The sequence below is a fragment of the Rissa tridactyla genome, chromosome 6 (genome assembly GCF_028500815.1).
Source record: "Rissa tridactyla isolate bRisTri1 chromosome 6, bRisTri1.patW.cur.20221130, whole genome shotgun sequence".
Lineage (NCBI taxonomy): Eukaryota > Metazoa > Chordata > Aves > Charadriiformes > Laridae > Rissa > Rissa tridactyla.
In genome coordinates this window covers 25,032,472-25,047,566 of record NC_071471.1, presented here as the reverse complement: position 1 = coordinate 25,047,566, position 15,095 = coordinate 25,032,472, and the positions used below count along the sequence as shown (strand labels likewise).

Here is a 15,095-nt window from a genome sequence, read left to right as displayed (position 1 = left end):
TAAGAAGATATCTCTGATCAAAGCAAGTTGTGCTCTTGCTTTTGAACTCGTCCTGAGGAAAGGCTCAGTCAGCATTTTGCTACTGTAAAACTGAAACCCTCAACCTTTGAAGTTATTAAAGATTTTAGAGCATTTTTTACAGTGAAAAATCAAAGTTTAGCTAAGTCTCTAAGTACATTATATTTGAAGAAAGCGTTTCCTCCAAAATTTTAAGTAGGTATTTCACTTGCTGTTCTAAAGCGGTTTGCGATGTTACTTCACACAGCTGAGCAATAACTGCATCACATTGTAGCTTTTAGTGGTTCCTGTCGACATAGTTCAGTCTACATAGAGGAGAATGGTTTATGAGGTACAAATTCATTCCCTTCAGCTGCCTGCAGAATTAGGTAAGACACGTGATTATTTTATTTCAGAGACATCCAGGTCTACCCTACCCTGAAGAAAAGGATGTCTAGGATATCAGGTAGGTCATTTCTGCTACAGAGTCTAAAGATAACTGCACTGCAGCCACAAGCATCAATACTGTCAGCCACTGCTAAACGTAAATATAATGTTTGTTTGCGCCCTAGGTGGGAAAGCGGTGCATTAGAGGAGCTATATCTTCTGGCCTGGGCAGAATATGGGACTGTGGAGATTACCCTGCTTTAATTACAAGTCCATCTACATAGTTTGCAAGATAATTGTCCATAAGATTGGCCCTTCTCTGTTTCCTTTTGGATAATGGATAGAGAAAAGAGAAAAGACACTTGCCTTTCTGTAGCTTGATTATGGATGAAAATCAGATACATCTCAGATAAAATTACAGATTTAAATTACAGATTTGGTGATCAGATTCTGTGGGAGTAAAACCTTTGGATTTTCCCAGCCAAAAAGCTCTCAAAGTATGGGTAACTTTCACCACTTTGCCACCTTTCAAGTGGAAAAGCCAACATATACTGGTAGCCATATGGGACTTTGGCAACCTCCACAGCTATCTCTGGGCACTCTGCACTGTTTTCCTTGGTGTTAATAAAGACTTGGTTGTTTATTTTTCCTTATACCTTGTAATTTTTTAGCCAGTTCTTAATCTAAGCCATTTAGCATTCACCACCGAGCTTCCAGCAGCCATCAGTCAACAGCTGTTCAGCTGCTAAGAAATAAATAATCAAGATTTCAGCAGGATCCTTTAAGATTCATTTAAGATTCTGCATGCGAGAAATAGGTTTATGTGAGGTTTTAAACCTATTTTTAATGAACTCAACCAGGTAGTTTTTTATCCTGACAACAGTGAAACATAGTATACACATTTGACAGCATGGAACTAGAGCTGGTTGCTTTTTTACAGCTAACAGTCACTGCAAATTTAGTTCCTCGTTTACTGGATGTGGTCTCTCATTTTTCCTTCTTCAAAGGAAAGAAAAAAGATAAAAGAGAAATCAGCATAAAAGTAGTTCTGTTCCTTACCTCTGAGGTCTAATGACTAGTCTTCTCTGGCGGAGGTGATTTGTATTCACTTTCTCGGTAACTATGCTGTGTTTATCCACAGTTATTGCTGATGAATGCTAACAGGTAACATCAAGACTCTGTGCAGAATTCAACCCTTTTAAGTAACCTTTCAAGTAGACAAGCTGCCATTTGTGGGTAGCTGGGGCTTGCAGTGCTGTTCTTAGTGCTTGCTTATTTTTAAGATGATATATTTGAGGTGGTGGCAAGAGAGCCTCTGTCTCACTGATCAGGTTTTGCAGTGTGTGACTGCACTTTCAGAAATGTCTGAGTACAATAAAATGAGTGTATATAATTTCATACCTTCACCATATGTCTGACATTATATGTGTGTATCATCTTTGTGAACTCCACTGCATTATTATGCTAGGTTTACTAGGCACACACAGGTATGCCTGGCAACTGAAAAATCAGGCTTCCATTGTAAAACAGTTTCTCCTCAGAATAAAGTAATTTCAGAAAGCTTAAATACAAACTGTGCTGACTAATAATACAGTGTTCTTGATATACAAAGCATTTTAATGCTATAGAGTCTTTAATGTTGCCTGAGTCATTAATTTGACTGTAGCAAATTCTACACACTGCCTGGAAGCAAAGGTCTTTTAGTTGCATAGGTCCACAATGGAAGATAAAGGCAATTAAACTGCATCTCATAAATTATGGGTTGAAGACAGTATACAAAAGTCCTAGAATATGCCTGAAAACAACTACCAAAAGGGGGCTGCATTTATCTTGGCCTGTTGACAGCTTTTGTTCCTCATTCCACAGTTTTAAACACTAAATTGCTTTTACATTGACTCCCTATTTAACTTTAAACTTTATACCCAGGAGCCTTTTGGGAATATCTGATAACACACAAACAGAGTTTCCGCAAATGGTAGCACTGTATTACACACTCTGGCTTCACAGATGCCAAATCTTCTGCTCTCAGCCAATGGAGCACTTCTAGAAACCTTCAAATGCCACCCCAGATGTACAAGCAACATTATCTATTTTGCTTGCTTCTTAAAGTTGATACAGATTTTTCGCAGGATGTTTTCTGAGACAAGTTAAAATTTGGATTTACATAACTTCCAAGTTGCACTGACTTTGTAGATATGTTTCCGTTACCGTCAGTATCACGAGTCAAAACTATTGTAAAGAAAAACAATTTATTCGGCTTCAAGTATCAGCTAGCAAGTTTTCTATTGTATCATGAAACTAACATTTTTCTTGTTAACACGTTTTTGCAGTCTTTTTCCAAGACCTTTTACAATATTTTGTTTATCTTTTTCTTAAAACATAATTCATTTAGCGTAATAATCGCATTTAACAAAATATAACAAAGAACTTCTGGGTTGGATGATTTATAAGTCATATTACTTTATAGCCGTATATTCCAGAATCATTGCTGACCACACAGCTGAGACAGGGGTCTTAGTTTGACTGAAGTTGGCATATTGCAGTTACAGATAAGCTGAAAGATATTCTAGAATGAGAAGGGTTTTTTCTGGATAGCATTTGCAAAGGAACCTCAGTGACTTAATGACTAAGTATCCTTTTTAAAATCCCATGGGCACTTATCTAGGAGCCCGATTTTGAGTGTACAGGCAGCTTTCAACGCACAGACCCACGGTCCTTTTGATCATGCAGGAAAGCACTTGCATGATTTTGAAAAGCCCAGCAGGTTTTTCTAGCTGATCTTTAAGCATCTAAATGCATTCAAAATCTGGCTTTAAGTCATAACTGATAGTGAGACTTGGTTTATAAGCTTCTTTGATTCTTGCTCTAACTTCTGAATATTTTACCTCCTATACGACATGGTAGAGAAAAACACCACAACAGCCTTCCGTGCAGCTTACTCGTGATTATATGGAGCAATACGAAAGCCAGCTTACATCACTGTAAGCCATTTCATTAACTTCAACAGGTTTTGGATCTGGCCACAACTGACGAAAAACTCCGTTGATTACTTTTAATAGTGGCACTTTTCATCTATTTAATTATTCCTCACAATAGCCTTTAAAAGGATTTATTTTCTACACAATGCATAGATAAATTATACTGATAAAGCATAATGTGACACCATTATTTCCTAGGAAAATGGTCATGGCTTTTGTTTTATTTGCTAGATGTTTAATGCAGCTTATCCTCCGTTTTCCCTGAACAGAGAAACCTGTGTATATGATGATTTCCAGCAAAGATCAAAGGAGAATTTAATTTCATGGCTTATCAATAAGAAAATCTTTCATTTTCCCAACTAATGTTTATATTCATAGGTTGGAAACCGAGATAAACTCCCACAGAAGAATAGAAAGGCATTAACTCTCCTGTGGAGGCTGCAGTTTGCTTGCAGTGAGAAGGAAAGCAGCTCCTGCCAGACGGCTTGCTCCCTGACTAGATGGTGGGCAGAAAATGAGGACAGTTTTAGTGCCACTTCTTCTGCACCAATGCCCCAGTTAGCACAGAGGATTCCTCCACCAAATAACGGGAGAACAAGGACGGAAGTGTGACTTCCTGCCTTGAGACAGCCAGAAAGGTGCTACTCCACTCCCTGTGCTCTGTTGCAAATGACGTTGCAGGAGAAGAATATTTACCTTATGCAATATATAAGGATTTGATGATAAAAAGCACAGAAAGCATCGATGTTATAAACTGCTGAGCAGTTCCAGCAGATATAATTTGCCATTAGTCCAGGAGCTGATTGTGATCCTAACCTCACAGGATCACAGCCTCAAAGAATTCAGCCATCTTTTCAGGCATGCCATGAATGGCAGCCTACTGAAGACAACCATTTATGTTTGACTAGGGTATAGGCACAGTATGTGATATAAGAGAGGAATATATACTAAGATGTCCTGAACCTGAATTCGTTAACAAATTCAGAGCATAATTAATTACTAGCCAAGGTTATGTCTCCAAGAATGACTACGTATGACTGGCAGGACTGCTCTGATTAAACGAATGTCGATCCTAAAAGTAAAGGAGCTGTGAGAAATAAGGAATGCGCAGAATCCCAGAGAGAATGACGCCCATTCATCTTGTCTATACTTGCAGAATCATCAGCCTTGAGTAAGAAAAGACGTATGGCTACAGTTTTCTAATAAAAGCCTGCATTATATGAGAATGAGATTCATTATGTTGATAAGGGTTTTAAAGTATTCATTTTGGTTAACTGGGGAAAGTCAGAGCCAAAGAAGTAGAACTGTTTTGTAGTCATTTTTTAGCATAAAAGACAAGTATTGGGATGGGATGGTCCTTGATTGGCAAGACTGCAAAGCAAATAAACACCTGTTCAATTGTAAGCACGTGATTAATCCCAAACCTCTTCAGTAAAACAGTTAGGGCTGTGCTTATGACTCCGGTGCAACTCACGGTTCATTACTCAGACAAGCACAGATAGCCTCAAGAGCCTGGTTCAAGGAAAGAAATCTCCAAGAATGTCATTTTGATTTCAATCCACTTCCATCCTAGAGAAAAAGTCTGATGTGAAAGTACATTTTCTTTCGCCTACGAGGCAAAAGAGATGTGTTCGGGTCTCCCGGCCTGCAGGCCTGTGCCGTTCCACCACAAGTAATATCTATAAAAGTTTTCCGATGAGATGAGGAGTGTGAATTCCAAGTTCTCCAAATGACCAAGATCATATTAGAGAAAAGCGAAATATATACATACTTGAAGTCACCACAGGGTTTTTTATTGGAAGAGGAAGGGTTGGCTGCAGTAGAATCCTGTGCCTGAAATTTAGAAAAGGAATGTGGGTTTTCTTCCCTCTGGGGTTTAGTCTTGTTTATTTTACAAGGCTAACATCTCAAAAAGCTGACTTGTGATCCAAAGCCATCTGTGAGTAATTTATATAATTTAGTATAATTTAAAAAACAGATCACTGAAACTCTGACTCAGTAAAGCACTGAAATATGTGCTTGAAAGCCACTGTGAATAGATGTCTTTTCCTAAAACTAAGCTGGGCACATGAGCAGGCAGTGGCATGAAGAAGGAACTTTTACCAAAGCCACTTATTCATTTGGCAGCCCCATATTGTATCCTCTGTTGCATCAGCATTTTGCTTTTTATTTCCAAGAATTTTATCCAAGTATTTTATTTAGAACCAGATTGCTGAAACAATAGGGATTGCCACAACCAAAAGACTGACACGTGTCACCAAAGACAGACACGTGCAGGACAATCTGGGACAACCCCTTATGGGCAGAGACGCGCTGATGAGTTTTCTTTCATGAAAGAGTCCAAATGTGAAAGAGAAGTCAAAGGAAATGAGAAAAGGGACAGCTACAGAATACTGGTGCTGTGGCCCAGAGGCTAAACTGGTAGATTAAATTATGAGGTAAGAGCTAGAAAGGAGCTTCCAGTACCTAATATTTTAACTAAAAGTCTAGAAGGACACCAGAAAATTTGTGCTGACAACCATTTTCACATAATATTTTCTAAATTTCTTATGCTACGCTAATGCGTCAATGTAACAATATTGCCTATCTTGTCAAGGCTCAGAAAGAAACACATACAGAAAAGGAAAAACTGAAGAGACAACACTGAAAGAGTAAACATAAGTAAGAGAAATGTGACTTGACAGGCACGTTTCAGGCTTTTTCTTTCTTTCACCTAAATATAACTGCAATTTTCTGGGGTACAGTAGTGCTCAGATTTTGACCCACTAGTGCTTACCATATAGGCATCAATGCCATTCAGTCTTCATTCTGATTTCAGTAGTCATTACAACAACTCCACGTTACACTCTTCTCACCCTTCACTTCAGGTTTCTGGTTATTTCTATCAAAACTGGCAGCCTCTCACTGTTAGTGAATTCTGATGAACACCAGGGAATTCAGCAATTAGGAGGAGCCAAAGGCAGCAGTATCTGAACTTCCTCTGCCCTGTAGAGTTCTCTTACATTACTGTAGCCAAACACGAGGTCTAGCAACTCGCTGTGTCTTGTTGTCCAAGATCTTACTTTAGGAAGACTTATTTTATTTGCCAAGACTACTTCTTCTTCCTCCAAACAAAATGGAGGTAACCAGACCTCTTAGCTTTTCTGCATGGGAGTCTCAGTCACGTTTTGAGGACATTCACACTTCTCCTCGAAATAGAAGAAAAATAGAAGCCCTACTATTGCAGCCAGGCTACACAGCTAAATTATAGCAGGGAAGAAAATATGACAAGGGGAAGTAGGACAGGACCAGTTGTTCAAGGTACAAGTTTTATAGAATAAGTCAATTAGTAGTGAAGGAAAATACAATGCCTCTAGAAATTACTGTCTGCCATACGCGTCAGTATTTCAGTGGCCTAAAAATGAATAGTCCAAATTGTTTTCCCATCTGTCATTTGAAAACACATGGACACATAAAGTGAGCCAATTCCCAGCCAGCTGCAGCTACACAATTTTCAAAGGTAAACTGAGATCTTACTTAAACACTAGTCACAACTCCACTCCTCCTTGTGCTCAAAAAGAGCAAGTTACTTTTAAACCAAAATATACCAGTGATCTTTGCAAAGTGTTTTTCCAGCCTTCCCTAAACATCTTTTTTCCCCTCCATCACTATTTTGGTGTTTCTGCTTCAAAACACTTTAAATTTAGTTCTGACATTTCCCATATTACTTGAGGGGCAAGTGATAGTTGCTTATAAAATTACGTCAGACTTTTATGTCAAAATTATTGTCATGATATTATGAGATAACAGTTTCCTCTTCCAATGTACCCATTGTTCGCGGCATTGTTTACGGTCCTTGACGTACACAGTGCTGGAAGTTTCTCTCAAAGTCATTGTCATTAAGCAGAAGGGTGTGGATCTGAACCTAGATTCATACAGTTGCATTTTTCAAGTTAACCAAAGCAGGAATTCTGAAATTCAGGCTGGCTTACACTTTTATGGAACATTATTCTGGCTACAAAAGACAAATAATACCTGTTCAGCATAAATGGACTGGTACAAAGTTAACTTGTCAATAATTTTAAAACTTATCAGAACCTGCAAAGGGTTTTTACACGGAGTCAGCATTTTTGCCACGTGCCCATAGCAATTTTTCAGTACTAAGAGTACTAAATTGGAATTTATTATATCATTAAAACATAGCGGGCTACAGAGTATCTAGAAAGAAGTGGAGTCTTCTGAGTGGGACGGCCTCAAAATCACTTGACAAATCTAATCATCATAAAATATAAATGCATAATGTGGTAGTGGAGACAGTGGAATGGAATGGAGTTTAACCCAGTGTCTGGCATGGTTTAACAGTACAAGAATCATAAAAAGCCCAAACGTTCCCAATTTATCAAGTGCTTCAAAGTCCATGCTAGGTACCTTAGGGATTTCCAGTGGAGCACTGAATCCACATAGTGATGGAGGGACATCTTGCCCAGCTGCATCTTGGTTAGATGCTGTCCTCAGATGCACACATTCAAATTTCTCTTCACAGCTGGGAGTCATGCGAACCTCATCTGCTCACATCCCCGTGAATCATGAGACACGGGATCACTCTGCTTTCCTTCTAGACTTCAAAAAAACCCCTCTAAATCCATCAAGGTCCACTGAAGTCCCTCACAGCTAGCACCTCACCTTCCTAAAGCCTGCTGCTCCCTTTTAAGATTCAACAAGACTTGGCAGCATTGCCAAGGGGAGTCGACCTATGTGAGCATGTGGCTTTAAATTAAGTAAGAGCACCTAAACTTCATTGTATGTGGTACCCTGGAAGGCTCAGCTGAATGAAGACTTTACAATAATAGCTCAGCACAATAATTACACCAGTCCCGAATCTGTTGTTTTGAATTTCATCCATAACCTTCAATTTGGGTTTCACACGCATAGATACCATTGTAGAATTGTCATTTCACTTCTGCTTTGCATATATTTTTGTGTAGCATTCTCAATTCCAGCTACCACTTGTACTACATCACATCTTTGTGACAGCTTTCTCTCCAGCTAACAGTTCGTAGCAATGCACAGTAGATTAAATTCATTCTTGTTAATATTTTAACATGCTAGCTCCAGTCTAATACACCTCTGTAATTCCATCTGCCTCTCAGCACTGATGTGTTTCTCTGAGCTCAAAAATCAACCTAAACTGATTAAACGATTTAAAAATTGCATAAATTTTTTAAAGCATCTTGAATTACACAGTATTTAATAAAAGATATAATGGTCAGAGTAAAGCAGTGCAGTTCCTAGAACATAATCTTTTCAGATAAAGTTCTTTTTCTCCCCTTTCTATTAAAATATGAACTTCTGTTACTTTGAGAAGCACCTTTCAGATATAAAATATATACTTAACATTTTAAACAATGCAGCAACTTCTTTGTTTCTAGAACTTAGTCTAACATTTCAGTATGATCTGACCTATTAATTTTACACTCTAAATATTTAAGTCACTTGCTTAAAATTAAAAAAAAAATCCATATATATCCTGAGAAATTATTAATCATTTACATTTTTTTAATACCTTTCATCTGGGAAAATGAAGAATAGTAATAGATTGTAAAGGAGCTAGTTTACCTGTTACTGTAAAGCAGTGCTTCTGCAAAGCAGTGCTCCAGATGTTGAATACAGGAATCACTTAATAATAGATAGCGAGCTTCCACAGAAAATAAAGAGTAATTTATCCAGCTGAAGTTGGAAATTCAATAATTTAATGTGTGTGTAGTACCCTTGACCCACCCCAGGGCATTGGCCGACAGTGGAGCAGGGAGTGCCTCGCAACACTCGCCTTCAGGCACACCCAGTTGTGTCTGTACAGTCTCTACAGATATCGATAGGTGTGTGCCAGTATTTGGAGCTGGCTGTCATGGTGATGGTGGCTCTACTGAAAAACAAACTCAAAATTTGAAATGTCATTCATTGCTCCAAAAACCACAAGTGTGGATGAGAGCCTTGGCTGTCATAGTGCTGCTGGGTTTCAACTCGGAAACGGTACAAGGTAAATGATTTCATGACATCGGTGGCACTTCTGTACCTCTTAGACAGTATACATGGTATTTCTTCTAATGATGATCCCATATGCTCAGTCTGTCATGCATGGTTTTGGTAAGCACTTCTTCATATTAACTTCTTGTTCATATTAACTTCTGTCCACGTTATCTTCTTTAGTCAGTGTTTGGCCAGCTTGCTACAAGCCTCAAGACAGGGCATACGTTCATCTTAAGAATGAAACAGGACAAGACAGCAACTCAGAGGGAATTTATGTAAAGTCTGAAGTAGAGCAAGTGACCATGAACACATTCCATGAGCGATTCATAGCACGTAGGAGCGACCTGTAGTTTTCCAAGGTGCAATTTTTTGACCTAAGCCCTGTCAGATCTGCTACCTGCCCGCCTGCGAGGCTGCCTCTGGCCCCCAAATGCAACGTGGCAGCTGAAATCAGCGAATGCCCTAAGGCCAACCCTACTCTGAATAAATAAGCAGCAGCTACTTCAGCACCTTTACTGTGCTCCTGCGTTATTGACGTGAAATACCCGGTTGTCTGACCCCCAGGACGTGCTGCGAGGCTTTTTGGTATTGTGTTTTAAACGTGCTGAAGGGCAACCATGCCCCAGGTGCAGTGGTATTATTGTTAATCATTGGCTCTGCATAGCTAATGAATTAGGTATTTTGTGATTACTAGTTGTTTTCTTTCTACACGGATTATAGTGTTTATTCACCCATTTTCTGTGCTTTAATTTGGTTGATTGAAGTGCCTGGAGAACAGATAGTTCTCATCCTTTTATAAATTTAGAAGAAAACCACAACATAACACAAAATAAGGCTGCTCTGGCATTAACCTACATTCAAGAAAAGTGAACTACTTAGCTGATTTGCAGCTTTAATTGTGCTTTTCCTGATGCAGGGTAAAATCTTATCCTCAGTGGAAGAAGCCGTTCTGGGGAAAAGGCAGGGTGCCGAGCACACGTTGTTTCCCCCTGCCATCCCAGGACAGGCAGACAGCCGTTCTGGGCACAGAGGCACGCGCTGCTACTGATTTTAGGAATTACTAGCATCTCCTCAATCACAGATACCATGAAACCAACTGGCCAGGTCAGACCTAATTATAAGTCCTAGCCAAGCATCTGTGCTCACTGGGGCTGGCTCAGGAGCGCAGGACCTGCATCCTACCCCAGTCCCACCCAGCCCCTCCTCTCTTTTTCCCCGGCGGTGGAGAGCAAACCAGAACGCAGCTGCCAAGTGAACTGGTTCTTGGAGCCGATTCAGAAATCCAGGAGCTGAAAAGCATGGGTTTTTTTCTCATGAGTTTTCCATTCAGCTGCAGAACTGGCCGACCAAAGAACTGCAGGTTTGCCAGTACCTAAATGAGGACAACAGCAGGAATGCCGAGTGAAGGTGCAGCAGCGAACAGTTGAACCCACAGGATCAGCTGCTCTCCTGAAACTTTCTTGTGTTTTATGTGGGCCTCTCACTGCTAGAAAGGCAGGGAAAGAGCACAAGCTCTCTCCCCCAGCAGCATATGTGAAAAGCAAAGAGAATTTTTCCCTTAAACTTATTTCCTGAACTTGTATTTTAAATCTTTTCCTAAAACATAAATCTGAATGTAATAGAAGTATTTGGACATTAATTAAAATCTCCCTCTTTAAAGACTCATCTCCATCCTGCTCATCAATGAATGCCATAGCTAGCTTCTCTTTTTCTGCCCATCTAGTTCTAGAATAACTGCACATGAATGCAATTTGTTATTCCAAATTCTAGATTAGTTATTCCAGATTCACACTGGTATAAACAAAAGCACAATTTCTCTTCAATTCTCTATTTTAGCTTAACTGACCAAACAGAAAAAAAAGCAACAAATGCACTCTCCAGGAAAAAAAACCAACCAACATCATATAACTTCAACCTAACACTGTTTACAAAGAACAGGAGAAGACGATAAAGCAGACCACTACAAAACCTAAAATCCCACCTCCCACAACGTTGGTAAAGCTTGCCATTTTTTGCTCCATCATCTTACTGTTATAAACTTTCTCTTGCAACCTTTTAAAAACATTATTTTCCATATTGCTTGTGCTTTGTATAAATTCACATGAAAATGAAGCGTACATATTTTAAAGCATCTAATATGCTTTGACTGTAAAACTGAAATCTCTCAGTAAACCTTCCTGGGCAGTGAAGACTGCCAGCTTCATCGCCTGGGAGAGCCCTGCAATCCTGAATCTTAAAAAAAGAAAATAAGTGAAAAAGTTGTGATTTTAGACAACTTGGAGAGGTTTCTGACAGTGAGGTACAATGTTCCCTTTTGCCTGAGGCCACTACACTTGAAGTCTTAATCATCAGTGTCTCCAGCACTCTGCATATGAAGGTATAATTAAAAACAGAGATAATAGACATTTTCCAGAGCCTCTACCCCTTTAAAAGTTGTTTGTGCACAAATAACGTGCCATCACCTAAAGAATTATTGGCATAGATTTGATATGACCTACAAAATTAAGCCGTGGCTTCACTATTTCAAACATGAACTCACGAAACCTTTGAACTCATTACATTATCACTCTGATCTATAGATACAGGATTGAACTTAAAATCAATAGATAATCCAATTACTAACCTTGTGAACAACAGATAGATCTTTCACAATAGTCTTTTTCCCCCTATTGTAAATGCATACGTGGGCTGATATAAAGCTTTCTGCATGTATAGTTGTTTATAACGTGTTTCATATTTGCAAACGGAATGTGATTTTGATGACCCCCCCCAAATCGGAAATCTGATTTTAGAAACCGCTCACCACCCAAACACTGGCAACACCTCAACAAAACATCCTCAAAACAGCGACGGGGCACTCACGTCACCGCCACTTGCAAATAGAGCTCCATGCGCTGACAGGACACCTCCTGCAAGTTAAAGCACAGATGGTGTCTACAGCACAACGAGCTCGTTGGGAGAAGACAAATCTTTTGATTCTCTTTGGTTTGTACAGCATCTATATTGTCATACTAGACTTTTCTGTTCGGCCTTCACTGATGTACTGTAGCTCCCGCTTGGGAATTCAGAATGGTAATTTTTCCCCCGCTTCCCTTGAACAATTAAACTGTAATCTGCAATGCAGCAATAATTTACAGTGTGGCTCGAGGCAAAAAGCCGACTGCAGATTCTCTGTTAGAAATGCTATTAGCACAGCTAATATCAAGGTCATTCTCAAAGCCTGTCGAGCATCTGTAGAAGTTCCCCTTCTTTTTGCGTACGGTTAAGCTTTAAGGTTGGTTACATTAACGGATGCACATAAGATCTGATTTTAGTGAATGAAGTGTAACTTTTATTGCCAAATGATTTTAATGGCTTTGGGAAGCAGAAGCTCCAAACATAAATGCAGCTCCCGCAGAAACATTAATATACAGCCTCATTTAAAAGTCTGAGAAGACAATATGTCTTGATACGTCTTGTCTATAATAACATATAGAATTTTGGGGTTTTTTTAGGGCGTTGAAATTGTGCCCTCCATATATTTTCTTAGATACTGATGAAATGAACTGAAAACTTCAAACAACCTGTTACTTCAATTGCTTGTAGGTTTTAGGCGGTTGGCAGTAAATTTAGTTTTATATAAATAAATGTTATCTCATTACCAACAATCTCCATTAGGATCTAGCAGACCATGAAATAGACTTTGCAAGATCAAGCAATGTGCTAAGGCCCAGAAAAACATTATTTTAGCTCCCAGCTTCAAAAATTATGAGGGAAATGAAGCACTACATTACAGCTTGAAGCACATACACTAAATAAGCCTTTTTAGTCAAGGCGTTAGGAAAAGGAAGTGCAGATTACTCATAACTGTGAAAAGTACAGTTAGGTTATTTGGCACCTGCTTTTTAGCCTAATTTCCGACTGTTTTTAACTTCTTAGAGCATGTGGTATTTGCAGAGGAGAGGTTGCAATACTTCTAATACAGGATAACAACTTTCCTGTTCAGAGCAAAACCAATATTTACAGATCTACGGTTAAAAAAAAAAAATACAGCAAGAAAATACAAAAATATTGTTCTGAATTGTGATTAAAATATTAGAGCTTTCATTCCATTTGAATAGAAATAGTGTCCAGTTTATAAAACACACTGAGCTTTATATGTCTTCATGAGGCCAAAAGGATACATTTTAAGTCAGTTCAGTAAAATAACAGAGCATCGCATTTCATTCCCTAGATGCCACAAGAGATCTAAACCTCAAGCTAAATGTAAACTATCAACCAAATACAGCACTCAGCCACCGTACCTGCATTTAGCACTTCGTGGGAGAAGAGTGATTTGGATTTTGTGGAAGAGCGAGCTATTGCACCTGGCTTCAGACCTGGCAAAGACTTAAAGACTTGAGGGAGGTGGGGGAATAAAAAAAAAAAAAAAATAAAGAAAAAAGAAAAAAGGTTGTCAGCAACCATGTGACTGCTGAGCACTCTCCTCTCCTAACCACAGCACCGCTGCAGTGTCCTGCGCTGCCAGGGAAAGCAGGGGAAACCAGCTGGTTCTGGGGGCTTATGGTCCAACAAAGTCCATAGCAAACAAGTTTAATTCACTTAATACGTTAAGAAAAAACCTGTTTCTCTTCGCTAAAGAGAAGAAAATATATTTTCCGGTCTGCGAATACCATATTAAAAAAAGTTTGAAAAAGAGAAAACGTTGTCAGTGACAGTAAGAGTGCTTTCAAATTCCGTATTTAGCGCTTCTTCCAGACTTACTTTTCTGTATCCGTGTTTGAAATTATCAGAGTCAATTTTCAAATCACCATTTGATTTAATATGATCCTCCATGTGTAACAACTGCAACCAAAGTTTTGTGACACTGAAATCAAACGAGCACAATAAAATTATAATAACAATAAAGGTAATACAATAGGTTCTAGAAGTGCAATCAAATATAGGTGTATATAGGTGCTTTAAATTGTCCATAATTGACAAATTAAACACACTTTTGTGAGAATTTACAGTGCACATTCATTTTTTCCAGCAATTCCAGTTTTTGTTTTTCAAAATATTAACAACGATCTAAATTCTTTCCAGAATCTGCAGTTACTCTGTGCAATTGGCTTCTATCTTTATATCTATACCACCATTATAAAAACAGAACTAAAGGAGAAAAAATAATTCATTTGCCATGTTATTGATATTTATGGTAATAGCAATTTTACAAGTTAAAAGTCTATGAACACTGTAGTCTATAAAAAAAAGGGGTGTGTGTGTGCATTTATAACCAATTTCTCTATATGACTCCAAAATGCTGCTGCCTCTTATGCATTATATTACTTCTCCCAGGCCACACTCCCGAAATCAATTGAAAAGCTTCTGGGATGAGAGAACTCCAGAGCGTAGGCCTAAGGCTGCAATTTCTTCAGGCGATTATAGGTTTTTCAACTTCAGCTGATAAACAATAGAGGCCAGAAAAAAATCAAGCAACGATTTTACTGCCGCTGCCTCCCGCCCCGCGCCTGCGGCTCCTCCGCTCTGTTACACCCTGACCCAACACAGCGGCTCGGCCCCTTGGCCCCTGCTTTTCACTCTCCTCTTGCTCTAGCTTCCATTTGCTGTCATGTTTTATTATTATGCAACTAGTAGGAAATGGATATCATCTGTGGGACTCGACGTACAAGATTACATTCTCCACCGCTGTTTACTGACATATTTCAGGCAAGTTGAAATAAATAGTAAACTGTGCAGCCCAAGGAA

General features: G+C 39.0%; 1 long non-coding RNA gene across 3 annotated transcripts in view; it reads right to left on the bottom strand.

The window, feature by feature from the left end:
- The window catches only part of LOC128911471 (uncharacterized), a 574,472-nt gene extending 560,740 nt beyond the window's left edge, over positions 1-13,732 (bottom strand). For 2 of the 3 annotated variants that reach the window (XR_008467089.1, XR_008467088.1), the window contains exon 1: positions 13,652-13,732. This is a non-coding gene — a long non-coding RNA (uncharacterized LOC128911471). The remainder of the gene's footprint in view (positions 1-13,651) is intronic. The other variant, XR_008467090.1, reaches the window with a different exon arrangement.
- Positions 13,733-15,095: the final 1,363 nt, after the last annotated feature.